Source organism: Heterodontus francisci, chromosome 3 (assembly GCF_036365525.1).
Source record: "Heterodontus francisci isolate sHetFra1 chromosome 3, sHetFra1.hap1, whole genome shotgun sequence".
Taxonomy (NCBI): domain Eukaryota; kingdom Metazoa; phylum Chordata; class Chondrichthyes; order Heterodontiformes; family Heterodontidae; genus Heterodontus; species Heterodontus francisci.
In genome coordinates this window covers 115,068,218-115,084,930 of record NC_090373.1, presented here as the reverse complement: position 1 = coordinate 115,084,930, position 16,713 = coordinate 115,068,218, and the positions used below count along the sequence as shown (strand labels likewise).

General features: G+C 42.7%; 1 protein-coding gene across 2 annotated transcripts in view; it reads left to right on the top strand.

Annotated features, from left to right (window-relative positions):
- LOC137352692 (heparan sulfate glucosamine 3-O-sulfotransferase 5) overlaps positions 1-16,713 on the top strand; it is a 285,937-nt gene that overhangs the window by 238,573 nt on the left and 30,651 nt on the right. The window contains exon 1 of one of the 2 annotated variants that reach the window (XM_068018422.1): positions 11,645-11,802. The exons of the other annotated variant lie outside the window; for it this stretch is intronic. The gene's annotated coding sequence lies outside the window, so the exon portion shown is untranslated. Of the gene's footprint in view, positions 1-11,644; positions 11,803-16,713 lie in introns of those variants that run through there. 2 annotated transcript variants of the gene reach the window in all.

Below are 16,713 nucleotides of genomic sequence, written 5' to 3'. Positions count from 1 at the left end.
ATACAGATTACTTGGTAAATGTTACAAATCTGTGCTCCCTGCACAGAGCTTTACCCGTTAGGGGCATATATTAGAATTTGGAAATGGAGGTGAACAGTCTTGTCAGAATTTTCTATTAATGAATGGAAAATCTTACAGAACCCACTGACCACCTTGTCTGAATTTCCAACATGCACAAACAGCTGGTGAAGTTACAGGCCAGGAATACAAATGTGGAAATTTATCCTTGGGTGTAAAAACTATCACAGTATCTTGCCTTTACAGTGCCTTATTTTACTGGAGTTATAGATAAAGGAGTCCCAGATAGCATAGCCAGTGACATGACAATATTAGGGATAGGCACCAACATGTTGCACGACAGACATTTGACAAAATTATTGACTCAATCGCGAACATGGGGGCAATTAATCTGTATATAAAGTGCATAGCCAATCCATGTCATCAAAACACAGTCCAATTTAAAAGACATTTCTCCCAATAAATGAAGTAGCTAAACATACAAACATCAATGGAGAGCAGCATACTTGTTTTAGCTAGCTAGCAAGCAAAATAGAATGCAATGCCAGTGTGAACTACTTTTGTTGACAGAATTGAGTTAGCGACACCATGTCACGGGGTGATAGATGGACCTTATCAGATGACCTCTGTGGATTCACACTCTGTCAGAAGTGCAAATTCATTCAATAAACCATGAAAATCAAGGAGAGGATTGTTATTGAGGTGAGGTAGTAGAAAAATCAGCAATAGGAAGATGGACCATTTCTCACACTGCTATTATCACAAGACAATTTAACTGGTGATGGTCAATGTTTGTGAAGCTTCTCCACCTGCTTGTAATATGTGTCTGAAGGCAAGGCAGCCAACAAAAGGGCAATGATCTCCAATTCAGGAGAATTTTATAGGATGGAGCAGATAGTACTTCTGAAGAGTCATGTAAAACAGAAAAGCAGAATGGGACAAGAAGGAACAGAGATATTAGTGGTAGGTAGTCAAGACTAGTTTATTCATATTGACAGGCTGTTAAACTAGGTCCTGGATTCTAAAATACAGAAACAACAGCATCTCTCATGGACAAAATGTCATTTACTCACCAAAGCTAGTGACAAAATTAGATAAACACAATTACAAATAAAGAGCACCCTTCAGTTCCTCCAATAAAGCAATTCCCTTAACTTCACTTATGCCTATATCTCAGTCTATCACTGTCAATTCCAATTCAGTTCTAACAAGATAATAATTAATAAAAAGCTTTCCTGCAAAAAGTTGAGTTGTTGCTACTGCATGTATCATTCAGTTACAAAATGTTTAGTCAATATCTGTAAGATTGTACTCCAGCCTAACCAATTTACGTCCAAGCTAAATATCTTACCTGTTAGCAAATGTGCACTTTTAATGTAATGTAATGTATACATATAATATGATACATATAATATGATACAAACAACTTTCAAATGACATTAGCCACTCAGGTTATCTGCCCTCAAACTGGATAGTAAATTATGCGCATTCTAGTTACTGATTATTGATATACTTGTATAACTTGTCCTTTAATCCAATTCTCAGCCAAAAAATCAGTTAATGACTGTTTTAAACATGGTCATTGAAACATAATAAATTTTTACTGTGTCTTCCCCGACTGTTTTTAAAACTGCAAATGCAGCATGGATTTCGTTCAGGAATTATAGACAGTTCATCATAGATTAAGGTTTATTAAAGCTATCTATTATATTGCATTTACTATTATATATGGGTCAGCAGCATCATTTTTTGCCAATATCACTCAGCCCCATTACACTGTACTCTTGTATTCCTGATGAACTTACAGTTCTGACTTCTAGAGATTCCTTGGATTTTATTGCTTGTTTTCCATTCAATACGTTATGGAACAATGTAATTGCAAATCGATAGCAGTGGAATTGCTTCATTTATATAGAAGTGAAAGTCCAGCAACTTTCGACATGGCACTGAGCTTGTGTCCCAAGTGAAAGTAATGCATGCCAGAGTGTAGAAATCGAGACATTCCCTAAGTGACTTTTGCCATTTTAAATGAGTTTACATAACACAAGCCTTTAAACTGGAGACCTGTGCTTCAGAACTTGCTGCACCCCTAGCCAAGCTATTCCAGTATAGCTACAACACTGGCATCTACCTGGCAATGTGGAAAATTGCCCATGTATGTCCTGTATACAAAAAGCAGGACAAGTCCAACCCGGCCAATTACCGCCCCATCAGTCTACTCTCAATCATCAGCAAAGGGATGGAAGGTGTCATCAACAGTGCCATCAAGCACCACATGCTTAGCAATAACCAGCTCAGTGATACCCAGTTTGGGTTCCGACAGGGCCACTCAGCACCTGACCTCATTAAAGCCTTGGTTCAAACATGGACAAAAGAGCTGGACTCAAGAGGTGAGGTGAGAGTGACTGCCCTTGACATCAAGGCAGCATTTGACCGAGTATGGCATCAAGGAGCCCTAGCAAAACTGGAGTCAATGGGAATCGGGGGGAAAACTCTCTGCTGGTTAGAGTCATACCTAGAGAAAAGGAAGATGGCTGTGGTTGTTGGAGGTCAATAATCTCAACTCCAGGACATCACTGCAGGAGTTCCTCTAGTGTCCTAGGCCCAACCATCTTCAGCTGCTTCATCAATGACCTCCCTTCAATCATAAGGTCAGAAGTGGGGATGTTCGCTGATGATTGCACAATGTTCAGCACCATTCGCGACTCCTCAAATACTAAAGCAGTCCGTGTAGAAACGCAGCACGACCTGGACAATATCCAGGCTTGGACTGATAAGTGGCAAGTAACATTCGTGCCACACAAGTGCCAGGCAATGACCATCTCCAACAAGAGAGAAGCTAACCATCTCCCCTTGACATTCAATGGCATTACCATTGCTGAATCCCCCACTATCAACATCCTAGGGGCTACCATTGACCAGAAACTGAACTGGAGCAGCCATAATACCGTGGCTACAAGAGCAGGTCAGAGGCGAGGAATCCTGCGGCGAGTAACTCACCTCTTGACTCCCCAAAGCCTGTCCACCATCTACAAGGCACAAGTCAGGAGTGTGATGGAATGCTCTCCACTTGCCTGGACGGGTGCAGCTCCAACAACACTCAAGAAGCTCGACACCATCCAGGACAAAGCAGCCCGCTTGATTGGCACACCATCCACAAATATCCACTCCCTCCACCACTGACGCACAGTGGCAGCAGTGTGTACCATCTACAAGATGCACTGCTGCAATGGACCAAGGCTCCTTAGACAGCACCTTCCAAACCCGCGACCTCTACCACCTCGAAGGACAAGAGCAGCAGATGCATGGGAACACCACCACCTGCAAGTTCCCATCCAAGTCACACACCATCCTGACTTGGAACTATATCGCCGTTCCTTCACAGTCGCTGGGTCAAAATCCTGGAACTCCCTTCCTAACAGCACTGTGGGTGTACCTCCTCACATGGACTGCAGCGGTTCAAGAAGGCAGCTCACCACCACCTTCTCAATGGCAATTAGGGATGGGCAATAAATGCTGGCATAGCCGGTGATGCCCACATCCCATGAATGAATAAAAAAAAAAACATGTATTTTAAAATAGCCTAGCTGCTAGGTTATTTTCAAGCACAAGGTTAAAGGCTGGAAGCAGGGGTGTCCAAACTTTTCGCGTAGGGGTGAGGGCATATTACAATTTTTGTCTTACATAGTGGGCCAGTGAGACTATTTTTGAAAGATAAGAACAAAGAACAAAGAAAATTACAGCACAGGAACAGGCCCTTCGGCCCTCCAAGCCTGCGCCGATCCAGATCCTCTCTCTAAACATGTCGCCTATTTTCTAAGGGTTTGTATCTCTTTGCTTCCTGCCCATTCATGTATCTGTCTAGATACATCTTAAAAGAAGCTATCGTGCCCGCATCTACCACCAACGCTGGCAACACGTTCCAGGCACCCACCACCCTCTGCGTAAAGAACTTTCCACGCATATCCCCCCTAAACTTTTCCCCTCTCACTTTGAACTCGTGACCCCTCGTAATTGAATCCCCCACTCTGGGAAAAAGCTTCTTGCTATCCACCCTGTCTATACCTCTCATGATTTTGTGCACCTCAATCAGGTCCCCCCTCAACCTCCGTCTTTCTAATGAAAATAATCCTAATCTACTCAACCTCTCTTCATAGCTCGCACCCTCCATACCAGGCAACATCCTGGTGAACCTCCTCTGCACCCTCTCCAAAGCATCTACATCCTTTTGGTAATGTGGCGACCAGAACTGCACGCAGTATTCCAAATGTGGCCGAACCAAAGTCTTATACAACTGTAACATGACCTGCCAACTCTTGTACTCAATACCCCATCCGATGAAGGAAAGCATGCCGTATGCCTTCTTGACCACTCTATTGACCTGCGTTGCCACCTTCAGGGAACAATGGACCTGAACACCCAAATCTCTCTGTACATCAATTTTCCCCAGGATTTTTCCATTTACTGTATAGTTCACTCTTGAATTGGATCTTCCAAAATGCATCACCTCGCATTTGCCCTGATTGAACTCCATCTGCCATTTCTCTGACCAACTCTCCAATCTATCTATATTCTGCTGTATTCTCTGACAGTCCCCTTCACTATCGCTACTCCACCAATCTTAGTGTCGTCTGCAAACTTGCTAATCAGACCACCTATACTTTCCTCCAAATCATTTATGTATATCACAAACAACAGTGGTCCCAGCACAGATCCCTGTGGAACACCACTGGTCACATGTCTCCATTTTGAGAAACTCCCTTCCACTGCTACTCTCTGTCTCCTGTTGCCCAGCCAGTTCTTTATCCATCTAGCTAGTACACCCTGGACCCCATGCGACTTCACTTTCTCCATCAGCCTACCAGGCATTAAAAGGTTATCTTACTATTAATCAAAACAACAACAAATGTGCATTTTTGTGAAGAAGCTTTAAATGAGAAGACTAATTTATTAACTTACTTTCTCATCACTATGTTGGGCACTGAATTAGTGAGATAGCTGGCTTTTTTTTTGCTTGCACAGGTAGTCAATTTCTGCCCGCATACTTGGTGTAGCAATGAAGTATATTCCAGATAGATGTCCATCTGTCAGGAGTGATCTTGATTGCTCTCTCTCCCCCACCCCCCCATCTCTCTCTGTCTCTCTCCCCCTCCCTCTTTGTGTTCCCCCCTCTCTGTGTTCCCCTCACTCTGTGCTCCCCCCGTGTAGTGTCTCCCCCTCTGTGTCATCGACCCTCTCTGTGTCATCCCCACTCTTTCTGTTCCCCCCATCTCTGCCCCCTTTCTCGCTCTCTTTCCCCTCTCTCCCTGTCTGTTCCCTTTCTCTCTTTCTGTCTCCCTCTCTCTCTCTCCCTCCCTCCCTCTCTCTCTTTTTCTCCTCTCTCTCTCTGGCCCTCTCTCTCTCTTTGCCCACTCTTTCTCTCTGCCCCTCTCTTTGTCCCTGTCCCCTCTGACCATTTCTGAGAGCGGGAACAGTGGTTTCCGAACTTCGGACAGTTTTGGAGTTTTCCGGCAGACTTTTAAAAAAGAAATCAGAACCCGCCGGAAAACCCTGAATCTGTCCAAAGTTTGGAAACTGCTGTTCCCACTCTCAGCACCTTTCAGATGTGAATATGGAAAGGAGTGTGAATGAGCATTAGATAAAGATCTGAGCTTAGAAATTCCAGGCTGACTTTTACTAACCCTCAAACGTCGGGGGTCAGACTGGGAGGCCCAGAAAATTCTTCCGGGTGAGGCCCGCCAAAACCCCCAGTGCCAGGAAGGGCCCATCGCATTTTCCCGGCGGTGGTGATGCCTCGGTGCAGCTCCCTCCATTAAGCGAGCCTTAATTTTAATATGTCAATACATTGTAACTGATGCAAATAAAATTACTTTGTCCTGACGGCCATCCCACATCGATATGCCGGCTGGTGGTCAGAAGTCCCACACCTTCGGACCTCCGTCCGGAGATCTGAGGCATGACACTGGTGGGGAGGGGGGGGGGTAGTGAAATTCTCAGGGCGAGCCGCGGGGGCGAAGTGGGGAGAACTATTGCAATTGGTTGTGGGATGATGGGAAGGGTTGAGTGTCAAAGGTTCTGAAGTTAGGGAGGAAAGTTCAGGAAATCAGAAAGTGCATTAGTTGGGGGATATGTCAATGTACTGAATGAGGATTCAGTGGGGGATGTCAGAGAGGGGAATCTAAGTTGAAATAAAATTGTATGGCAGGTTGTAGTGAAACGGCACCTTTAAAAATTGGAATGAGAATGAAAGGGCCTGATGCCTTTTAAAAATGGCACCGGCGCCTGCCTGGTGGCGCCGGATGGCATTGCCGGGGATGGAGCAGCCACCCACTTTACATCTTTGGGCGCGGCTGCTCCACCCTTTCATTTAAATGAGCCCCCACGTGAAATATCACAGGGGCTAAGCGACGGGCGATCAGCTCGGGCAGACCACCAACTTGAAAGCGCACCGCTGCAATTTGAGGCGTGCTTGTAAAATTCAGGCCTCCAATTCAGCTGTGAAACTGACAGTTGCAATTTTTTTTCTAGCCGGTTTGGTCAGAAAGAAGAAGCCAATGGGAAATTTCTCATCCCTGAAATTACCAGTCACGGACCTCAAATTGTTTTTACCAGGGACGCTGGTGTCCGTGTACAGACATGTTGCTGACCCTTGGATAATATCAAGTCTTCTACTACAAAAATTGCATTCCTGAGTTAAAAGGGTCTGGATTTATGAAAAAATCTTTACCAATATATATTTTGTTTGAGGAAGAAAGGCAAGAGAACTGTACACAATTTCTGTAATACTGGTACTGTGTCCAAGTGATGCAGTGATTCTTTCATTTAAGCCTTTACATAATGGAATTTGTGGTTGTAATGACAGCGAAACATCATTCTTGTGTAGAACTGATAATAAATTCTGCCACCTGCACATGCACAGTTAAATGTGGAAATCTGGAAGTGGCTGTCAGAGATACCCTGATCCTCCATTATGTACACAGTCTTCACAGATGCAATCAACACTGAATCACTGATTTATAGAATCATAGAATGGTCATAGTACAGAAGGAGGCTATTCGGATCAAGCAAATCAGCTAGTCTCACTCCCCAGCCCTTCCCCCATAGCCCTTCAATTTTATTTTCTCTTCAGTTGCTTATCCAATTCCCTACTGAAAGTCACGATTGGCTGTGTCTCCACCACACACTCAGGGGCCTGAATTTTATGGGTAGCCACTGCTGGAACTGCAGCAGTCACTGGACCAGGAGCAGCCATGGGGCCCCAGACTGCAGGTAAGTGGGGGCTGGCTCAACGGGGCCAGTCAGGCAGGCCCAATGAGGGGTGGTGGGTAGTTGAGGGCAGGTGCGTGGGTGGTTGCACAGGGATGGCCTTTGCCACTGGAAGCCCTCTGTGGGCCACAAATTGCCCATGAAGGAGCCCCCCACCTCAGCAGCCCACATAGAGGCTGCCTGGAGTTACTGGATGGCCTCCTCATGTGGCAGAGGGCCCCTCGTCAGTGGTAAAATGCCAGCGGCGGCAGGAAGAGGACCTTAAGTGGCCATTAATTGGCACTCCACCCCCCCCCCCCCACCCCACCGCCTTCCCTCACAAATTTATGGCCCCCAGCCAACCTCCCCATCCCTCGAGGGCTCATAAAATACAAGCCAGGGACATTTCTTTACAGTGAGAGTTTTTGGAGCATGAAATGTTTTATTAAATGGAGTGGTTGAGGCAGGCACCATAACATTTTTAAAGGAAAACCTGGATAAATGTTTAAAGTAAAGGAAGTTACAGGACTATGGGGAGAAAGTGGAGAAGTTAGATTAGTAATAGATTACTCTCACAAGGAATGGATACAGAAATGATGAGCCAAAAGGCCTCCTTTCATGCTGTGAGCATCCACGGTTCTATGTAAAATACTTTGGTATTCCTTTGTCAGCTGTGATAAGATGTTATGGAAAAATAGTTCTTTCCTTCTTGGCAGTTTCGGGAACTTAGTTTGCCTGAAAGCTTATAACACTGTACCAGCACCCCTTCAGGGGTTAATATCAAAAAAATCACTGGCACACTGGGACTGTTCCATTCTTCAGCAAGTCCTATTACATTTGACTTATAGGCGCTACAAATGAAGGCAAAGAATTGTGCACAAAACAGCTCCTTTCACAGTGATTTCAAATTGAATTGTACAGAATAACACAATCAAATACAGGATCTGGTGAGAAGGTAAATCTCTTGGAGCTCTTAAGTAATTTCAGTAATTATCTCGCTTTCACATTATGGTCATTTACATGCTCGCGACATAAAATTATGTCTGCCCAAAATCCCCAAGGAATGAGCTCGCGGTTCTGTGCCATTCTATACACACACTGAGCTGTCAAACACACAGACAGTGCGTTTGTCTGCCATTAATATCCAGATATCCTTTCTTTTATCAAATTCAAAACATCTGAACTATAATAATCGACTGGGAGACAGAAGCTGGCAATGTTAAAATCTTAAAGTCGCAGACATTTCTAGCTCCACTTAAGTGAGTAAAAACTGGAATTCACAGTGAATGATGCTGCCTGCTTACCAGACTTTGTGAAGGACCTTGAACAATAATAGATTTACTAAAAGAAAATGTTTATTTGGCAGAGACATTATAAAGATAGGTAAGTCTGCCAATTGCAATTTTGTTCTTTGTCTTTGTAGATGTGCTATGAAATTGAAACACAATCATCAGTGAGCCCTGTTGGTGTGTGTGATGATGCTAATCAAATTGTCCGTCACTGCATTGCCATACTTACTGGTAATGTAAGTCAGAAACTATAATTTTGATTTCAGGCACAAGAAGTGTAGCATCGTTGAATTATGTATTAAATTTGCATCCAAATTATGACAAACTAATTTTATTTTCCATCTTCTTTGGCCTCCTTATCTCGAGAGACAATGGGGACGCGCTTGGAGTGGCTATAAAGGCCAATTCTAGAGTGACAGGCTCTTCCACAGGTGCTGCAGAAAAATTTGCTTGTCGGGGCTGTTACACAGTTGGCTCTCCCCTTGCGCCTCTGTCTTTTTTCCAGCCAACTGCTAAGTCTCTTCGACTCGCCACACTTTAGCCCCGCCTTTATGGCTGCCTGCCAGCTCTGGCGAACGCTGGCAACTGACTCCCACGACTTGTGATCAATGTCACAGGACTTCATGTCGCGTTTGCAGACGTCTTTAAAGCGGAGACATGGACGGCCGGTGGGTCTGATACCAGTGGCGAGCTCGCTGTACAATGTGTCTTTGGGGATCCTGCCATCTTCCATGCGGCTCACATGGCCAAGCCATCTCAAGCGCCGCTGACACAGTAGTGTGTATAAGCTGGGGATGTTGGCCGCCTCGAGGACTTCTGTGTTGGAGATACGGTCCTGCCACCTGATGCCAAGTATTCTCCGGAGGCAGCGAAGATGGAATGAATTGAGACGTCGCTCTTGGCTGACATACGTTGTCCAAGCCTCACTGCCATAGAGCAAGGTACTGAGGACACAGGCTTGATACACTCGGACTTTTGTGTTCCGTGTCAGTGCGCCATTTTCCCAGACTCTCTTGGCCAGTCTGGACATAGCAGTGGAAGCCTTTCCCATGCGCTTGTTGATTTCTGCATCAAGAGACAGGTTACTGGTGATAGTTGAGCCTAGGTAGGTGAACTCTTGAACCACTTCCAGGGCGTGGTTGCCAATATTGATGGATGGAGCATTTCTGACGTCCTGCCCCATGATGTTCGTTTTCTTGAGGCTGATGGTTAGGCCAAATTCATTGTAGGCAGCTGCAAACCTGTCGATGAGACTCTGCAGGCACTCTTCAATGTGAGATGTTAAAGCAGCATCGTCAGCAAAGAGGAGTTCCCTGATGAGGACTTTCCGTACTTTGGACTTCGCTCTTAGACGGGCAAGGTTGAACAACCTGCCCCCTGATCTTGTGTGGAGGAAAATTCCTTCTTCAGAGGACTTGAACGCATGTGAAAGTAGCAGGGAGAAGAAAATCCCAAAAAGTGTGGGTGCGAGAACACAGCCCTGTTTCACACCACTCAGGATAGGAAAGGGGTCTGATGAGGAGCCACCATGTTGAATTGTGCCTTTCATATTGTCATGGAATGAGGTGATGATACTTAGTAGCTTTGGTGGACATCCAATCTTTTCTAGTAGTCTGAAGAGACCACATCTGCTGACGAGGTCAAAGGCTTTGGTGAGATCAATGAAAGCAATGCAGAGGGGCATCTGTTGTTCGTGGCATTTCTCCTGTATCTGACGAAGGGAGAACAGCATGTCAACGGTCGATCTCTCTGCACGAAAGCCACACTGTGCATCAGGGTAGACGCGCTCGGCCAGCTTCTGGAGCCTGTTTAGAGCGACTCAAGCAAAGACTTTCCACATTATGCTGAGCAGGGAGAACCCACGGTAGTTGTTGCAGTCACCGCGGTCACCTTTGTTTTTATAGAGGGTGATGATATTGGCATCGCGCATGTCCTGAGGTACTGCTCCCTCGTCCCAGCACAGGCATAGCAGTTCATGTAGGGCCGAGAGTATAGCAGGCTTGGAACTCTTGATTATTTCAGGGGTAATGCTGTCCTTCCCAGGGGCTTTTCCGCTGGCTGGAGAATCAATGGCATCACTGAGTTCCGATTTTGTTGGCTGTATGTCCAGCTCATCCATTCCCAGCGGAAAAGCCCCTGGGAAGGACAGCATTACCCCTGAATTTTCCATTAAGGAGAATAAAAACAGTGAATGTTAGAAATCAGAGATTGATCAACACCTGAAAGAGAAAAGCTAACTTTTTGGGTGTGACCCTATAACAGAAAATGTATAGACAGGCTGGAGAGAATGGTGGGAGAGAGGGGTCAAATTAGTCCATGCCAGAAGTGTGACACAGGCTCATCGCAAATCGGCAGCTGATTTTTCACCATTGATTTGGAAAATGTTGCTAAGATGTTTAATTTCAAAAGTGACAGTGGCGTTGTGGGACAATCTTAAGAAGGCACCATCTTAAGAGAAAGCCATCTTACGGGCTGTAAGGGAAGGTCACTGGAGAAAGTCACACATGACCAGTTAGTTGTGGGCGGAGTCCGATGTAGTAAGTCATGCCTTGGTGTGGCTGCATGTGTATGTGTGTGTGTGTGTATATATATATATATATATATATATGTTCCAGTTTAAAGTTCAATAAAAGTGTAATAATATGCTTAAAGTATAATAAAAGTGTAATAATATGCTTACTTTGGATATTGCTTGTAGTCCTGTGACTCTTACAAAAAATTACACATCAAAGGAACAAATAATATTCCAAGCGGGACTAGGAAACGAATTTCTAAAAAGAGTTTGGAAAATCAGCTGCCCAATTTGCGCTGCTGGTATAGACCAAGTTCATTCCCCTTGATTTTGCGGGAAAGAAAAGGACTTACTTTATCTCCTGTGAGAACATTTATGAAGGAGTGTTTGTTTAAACTACATGTTTTAATCAAATGATAATACCAATTCAATTTGAATTGCAATCTCAATCCCAATATATACAATTAACTAACTCACTTTATAATAATACCTTTATCTACCTTTACAAGATTCTTTTTTTTTTCATTCTTCAATTTCAGATAGCAAAATTTTCTTTTCGAGTTCAAGTGTAAGGTCCGTATGAAAAAGATTTGAGTCAAGGTCAGACTGGCAGCAATGCAAATACAAAGAAGCAAAGCTTCTATAGTCATGTACTGCTGGAGCAATTGACAGGGTAGGATTGTTAAGCGTTATTCAGATGAAAGCTTCAGCTTGAGATGACAGGCCTGGCAGAATAAGGTGAGGAACTCTGTGATTTTTTTATTTCAATTTTGTTACACCTGTATCTGTAATAAGTAACAATAGTGAAAAAGAACTGTGCACAGGGTGCACACAATGTATTTTCTAGATCACTATAATCAAAATTTTAGACTCTGGGAATTATTTAAGAAGGAGTGCTGTTTAAATTGTAGGTTAATGTATTTGGAAATGTTTATAAAATGCCTATGTCAAAATGAATGGAGTGAAAATCCCCTGTGCAGCATCAGGGTAGAAAAGCATTAAAGAGTTTGTATGAAATTTTACCATGCAGTATTTTAATGAAGTCCATTTGTTTAAAGCAAATTAACACCTTTGACATACACTGGACAAAACATTCCATACAAGTGCAATAATACTTTTGTATGCTACTATTTCACAAAGTGATTTTATGCCGTGAATGATTAACATTTAACATTGAAATCTCAGTTACAATGTAATGCAATGGCAGTGTTTTAATTCTTAAAGGAGACGTATAGTGTAAGGGTAATGTACCAAGAGTTGTAAAATTGGAATTACTTAACCTGAGGTAAGTGGTGGTCAATTCTTGCTTTTTGTAAATTAATTCGTTGTTGTTATGGAGGTCAGTGTTCATCCATCTCTAAACAGCAAACATGCTCAAGTAATGCTTGAACTGGGGGATCCTGCAAAAATATATCTATTTCATAACAATAAAAACATTAATTATTGTTTAGCTTCAAACCAGCTCCAGAGCATTTGTTTAAAAGACTTTTGAACAATCACTTTTGCCAGCTTTCTCCCTTCCTCTAATTGATTCCACAGGCACCAACTTGCCATCAACTACTTTATGTGCTGTTCAGGTATGCAAAACATCCCAACCAAGCCTGATCCCACCCTTCCCAACATCTACATGTGCACATTTTTCAGAAGGACTCATTAGACTGTGATAAGGAACGGGAACCAGGGCTAAATTTTGCCAATGGAAGCTCAGGAGTGCAGAAGTCCTAAGTCAGAACAGACTGGGAATTCAAACTTGGGTGATGTTAACCTTTGTAACACACCTACTGAGCTACTGGTAGAGCTCAAACTAGTTCATTTTTAATAATTCAATTGATAGGATTCCCTAGTGTAGTCCTATATACCCTCAGTTGCAGCAGCAAAGCAGTAATTCAACAAAAACCCAAAACTCTCAAAATTGGAGCTCTCTCCCCTAAAATCTGTAAATCTAGGTCAACTGAAAATTTCAAAACTGAGATTAATAGATTTTTGTGAGGCAAGTGTTTTAAGGGTTACGGAACCAAGGTGGATAGATGGAGTTAAAATGCAGATCTAGCCATGGTCTAATTGAATGGTGAAACATGCTCAAGGGGCTGAATGGCTACTTTTATTTTTATATTCCTAAAAGCTGAGACTGGTGGAAAAAAATGGCCGACAATAAGTTCACAAACTACTCATACCATTATTATAGAGCCAGGCACTGTAGCCATATGTCACTCCAACAACTTCCAGTTTCTAAAATGGATGAATCCAGAATTGCATTGATGAGCAGATGATTGGGATTATTTTGGCAACAATTTCCATAAAAATAATTAGTTATCACTTATCTAAGGGTAAGCACTTACATTTTCCCGTACTGCTGCTAATGTATAAATCTTCTGTTTTTTTCAAGAGTTGGCTTTCGTTCTTCAGTTCAATCATGTACTCTTCTTTTCAAATTCAAGCTTAAGCTACCCATAATAAAGGTTTGACTCAAGGCCAAACTGAATGTCAATACAGATAGAAGGAGCCAAAGCCTGTGCAGTCATGTACTGCTGAAGTAATTTACTGTGCAGGGTTATTAAACTTCATTCAGATAAATGCTTCAGTTTAATGGAAGACAAATTTGATTTTAACAGATTTTTTTCAAGCAAATGCACAAAATATCAAAAGCCCCACACTCCAGAGACACATTGGTGCCAGTCCAAAGGGTAATATTAAGCTCAAGACAGCCAAATAAGAGCAGCTTTGATAAATAATGCATATATAATTTCACAAAGGGGAAACCAAAGTAGGGCACTTATTTGAGAATTTGGTATTGGCTTGGAGCAAAGACCATGATTGTTCCCATGTGAAAAGTGCATTGATCAATAATAATAAACTGTGTGTATCTGAATAATTCATAGAGTTTTTCTGTACACTCAAAATAAATGGTTTTGATAACAGGAGAAGCTTGCAGAAAAAGATATGCTAGGTCCAATAAAAAGGAAATCTACATGAAATGAAAATATTTCAGTATTAATAACTATTTCATTATATTTCAGTGTGACTCATTTAACACACTTTGGAGTTATTTTTGAAAAGAAGACTCTTTTAGAAGATTTATCCATACTTGTAGATCTATTTTTTAATATTTGAATTTTGAAAGTACCATCATATTACCTCACAGTAATTTTGTTGGATTAAAACCAGACTTTCAGTTTTAATTATAAAGTGTAAATACTCTCTTCACAATTTGAAATAATGCATTTCTGTAATGTTCCTCACAGACAGGAAGATATCAGAAAAGAAAGGAGAAAATAATAAAATACAGATATTCATCCCTGATCATTTTGGGTTGATTCCTGAATATTTGCTAGATGGGGAGAGGGAGTGAGAAAATAGCTGATGGAAAAGCAGAGACCCGGTGCATCAGCCAGATTATAAACCCGCTGCTGCTATTTAAGTGGATGATGGCAGCACTGGAAGAAAGAGACAACCTGTGAGAGAGAGGGGGATGGAAGCCAGGTCAAAGAGAACAGCAGCAAACCAGGAGGTTTGACCTGGATGTACTGATATTGGAGGTACAAATAGGGCTGTTAGGATCAGCAGCTGAAAAGCCACCACACATGTGGTACACAGTTTGCGGAGGGAGGTGGATGTGATAGCAACTGCCCACTTTTGGGCCACCAAGATTCCTTTGCAATGCAGAAAGAAATGTAATGATCTTACCAGAGCAGCCAAGGTAAACTACCTGCTCTTCCTAACCCTTTATTTGCAGTCTTTTTATATGTTTGGCACTCGTTTATTCATGATAATGGCATTCTAGGGCATACTTTGAATCTCTGATTTGTTCGACCATCCTGTTTTACCTGCTACTTACAAATATCCTTTCTTGCTTTCTACCCTTCTTATAATGTTATGGGATGCAGAACTTCTGCTCTTTAGAGCAGAGTTCCATTGGGATAGAGGATTTGCCTGAATCTCTGTATCCACCTCAGTCTCAACCTATTTTCTTGGGTCAGGACTCATTAAACATGCACAGTGGGCTCCAGGCAGGAGTGATGCCATCAAGAGAGAGGCCACTACCATAAGGAAGGAAAGGCCAGTGTGAACATCACTGCAGCACCAGAAAAGAACTAGCAAAGAACTTGAATGGGACAAAAGGCCAATGAAGCCCTTGTGGATACTGGTACCTTTAACAGGTAATTATTTGGGGCCAGAATGGAGGGACAGAAGGCCATTACAAGGCTTTCTTCTTCCTTGGGTACACCCCATTGCTAACAATTTACTGTCACCCTTCTTATTGTGGTTCTGGAATCGTGGTGGTAGCGTGGGTGGAAAGAAGGAAAATCCACATCCACATTACACAGTTTTGAATGCAGTGGACGGATGGTGCAGAAGTCTCAGTTGGGGCAGGGGAGGGAAATCTCTGTTGAGGTCATGAGATGGCAGTTGGTCTCCTGCTGCATTTTGCCACCATTTCTGCCTGGATCTTGCCTCATTTCAGCTGAAGTATAAACCACCTTGCTTTAACTCCTCTCTAAGGAAGCATCTGTGGTTTTCTGTCCAGTTGTAGGTCTATGGGTGGATGATGCCTAACTCAGGTCATCAAACTGCTTTGCACAACCCAGTTTGGGTTAAATTTGAGTTCCTTACCAACCCTGGATTGGGATGCTTATATGTTGCTGAGTGACTGAATTAACCCTTTTTTGCTGAATCATCAAGGAGGATATCAGACAATAAGCCACACATTAACAACTAATTATTGACTACAAAATCAGAACTTAAAATTCAACATTGAATATACAAGCAATTAATAAAAATAAATATAAATAGTTAAGGCCACCTGATAATTTGGATAATAAGCTTCTGAATTTTCAAAACAATGGCCTTCTTCCACGGCAGCGTTATCAGTTTCACTTGCATCGTCAGTTCTGGCTGAACACACCTGTTTGGAGGGGTGCAAAACTCTCTTCTTTATCCCTTAACTTCAAAGAGAACCTTCTTACAGTCAATTGACCAATCTGATTGACATTTGCTGTCAATTACTTTGAATAAACATGAAGGGTCCTGGGGTGCCTTTCAGCCATTGAAGCATGGATTTTTTGAGGATGTGTGACTTTGTTTTACAATTCACTCTTCTCAATTTTTGTCCTTCCAAAGTGTCCCATACAAATATGAGGGGATGTGACATCTTTATGTCTTGCTAAGTGCCTTTTGTGCGTCAGTGCCTCTTTAACACAGGTTTCCACACAAGACCAGATAAGCCATGACATATTTATGCCACCCCTCAGAGTTATTTTCTTGGCTTGAGTTTGCGAAATGGCTTTCCAACACTAGTTAGGAGTGTATTTACAAGCCTTTATATCTTTATTGGCCAAGTTCCTTTTATGGTTTGAATAGCTGCTGAAACCTTGCATTTTGTTTTAATCAGCTTTACCTTTCAGCCAGTTCCCAGCATTCAGTTAACCACTTTGAGTTGAATTTCACATTTCAGGCATTTCTCTTACAAGAAGGCACCTTTCAGGCAATTTATTGAAGACTTTTCCTTCAAGCTCCTGGAGAGCTGCACAGTCAAACCTGCTGGAGGTGGAGGGGTAGACCAGACAGTGGAAGCTGTTGGTTTGTCTGAATCTGCAGCAGCTTTCCAGTCTACAGGTTTGAGAATGCAAACATACAAGTAGCAAATATGAT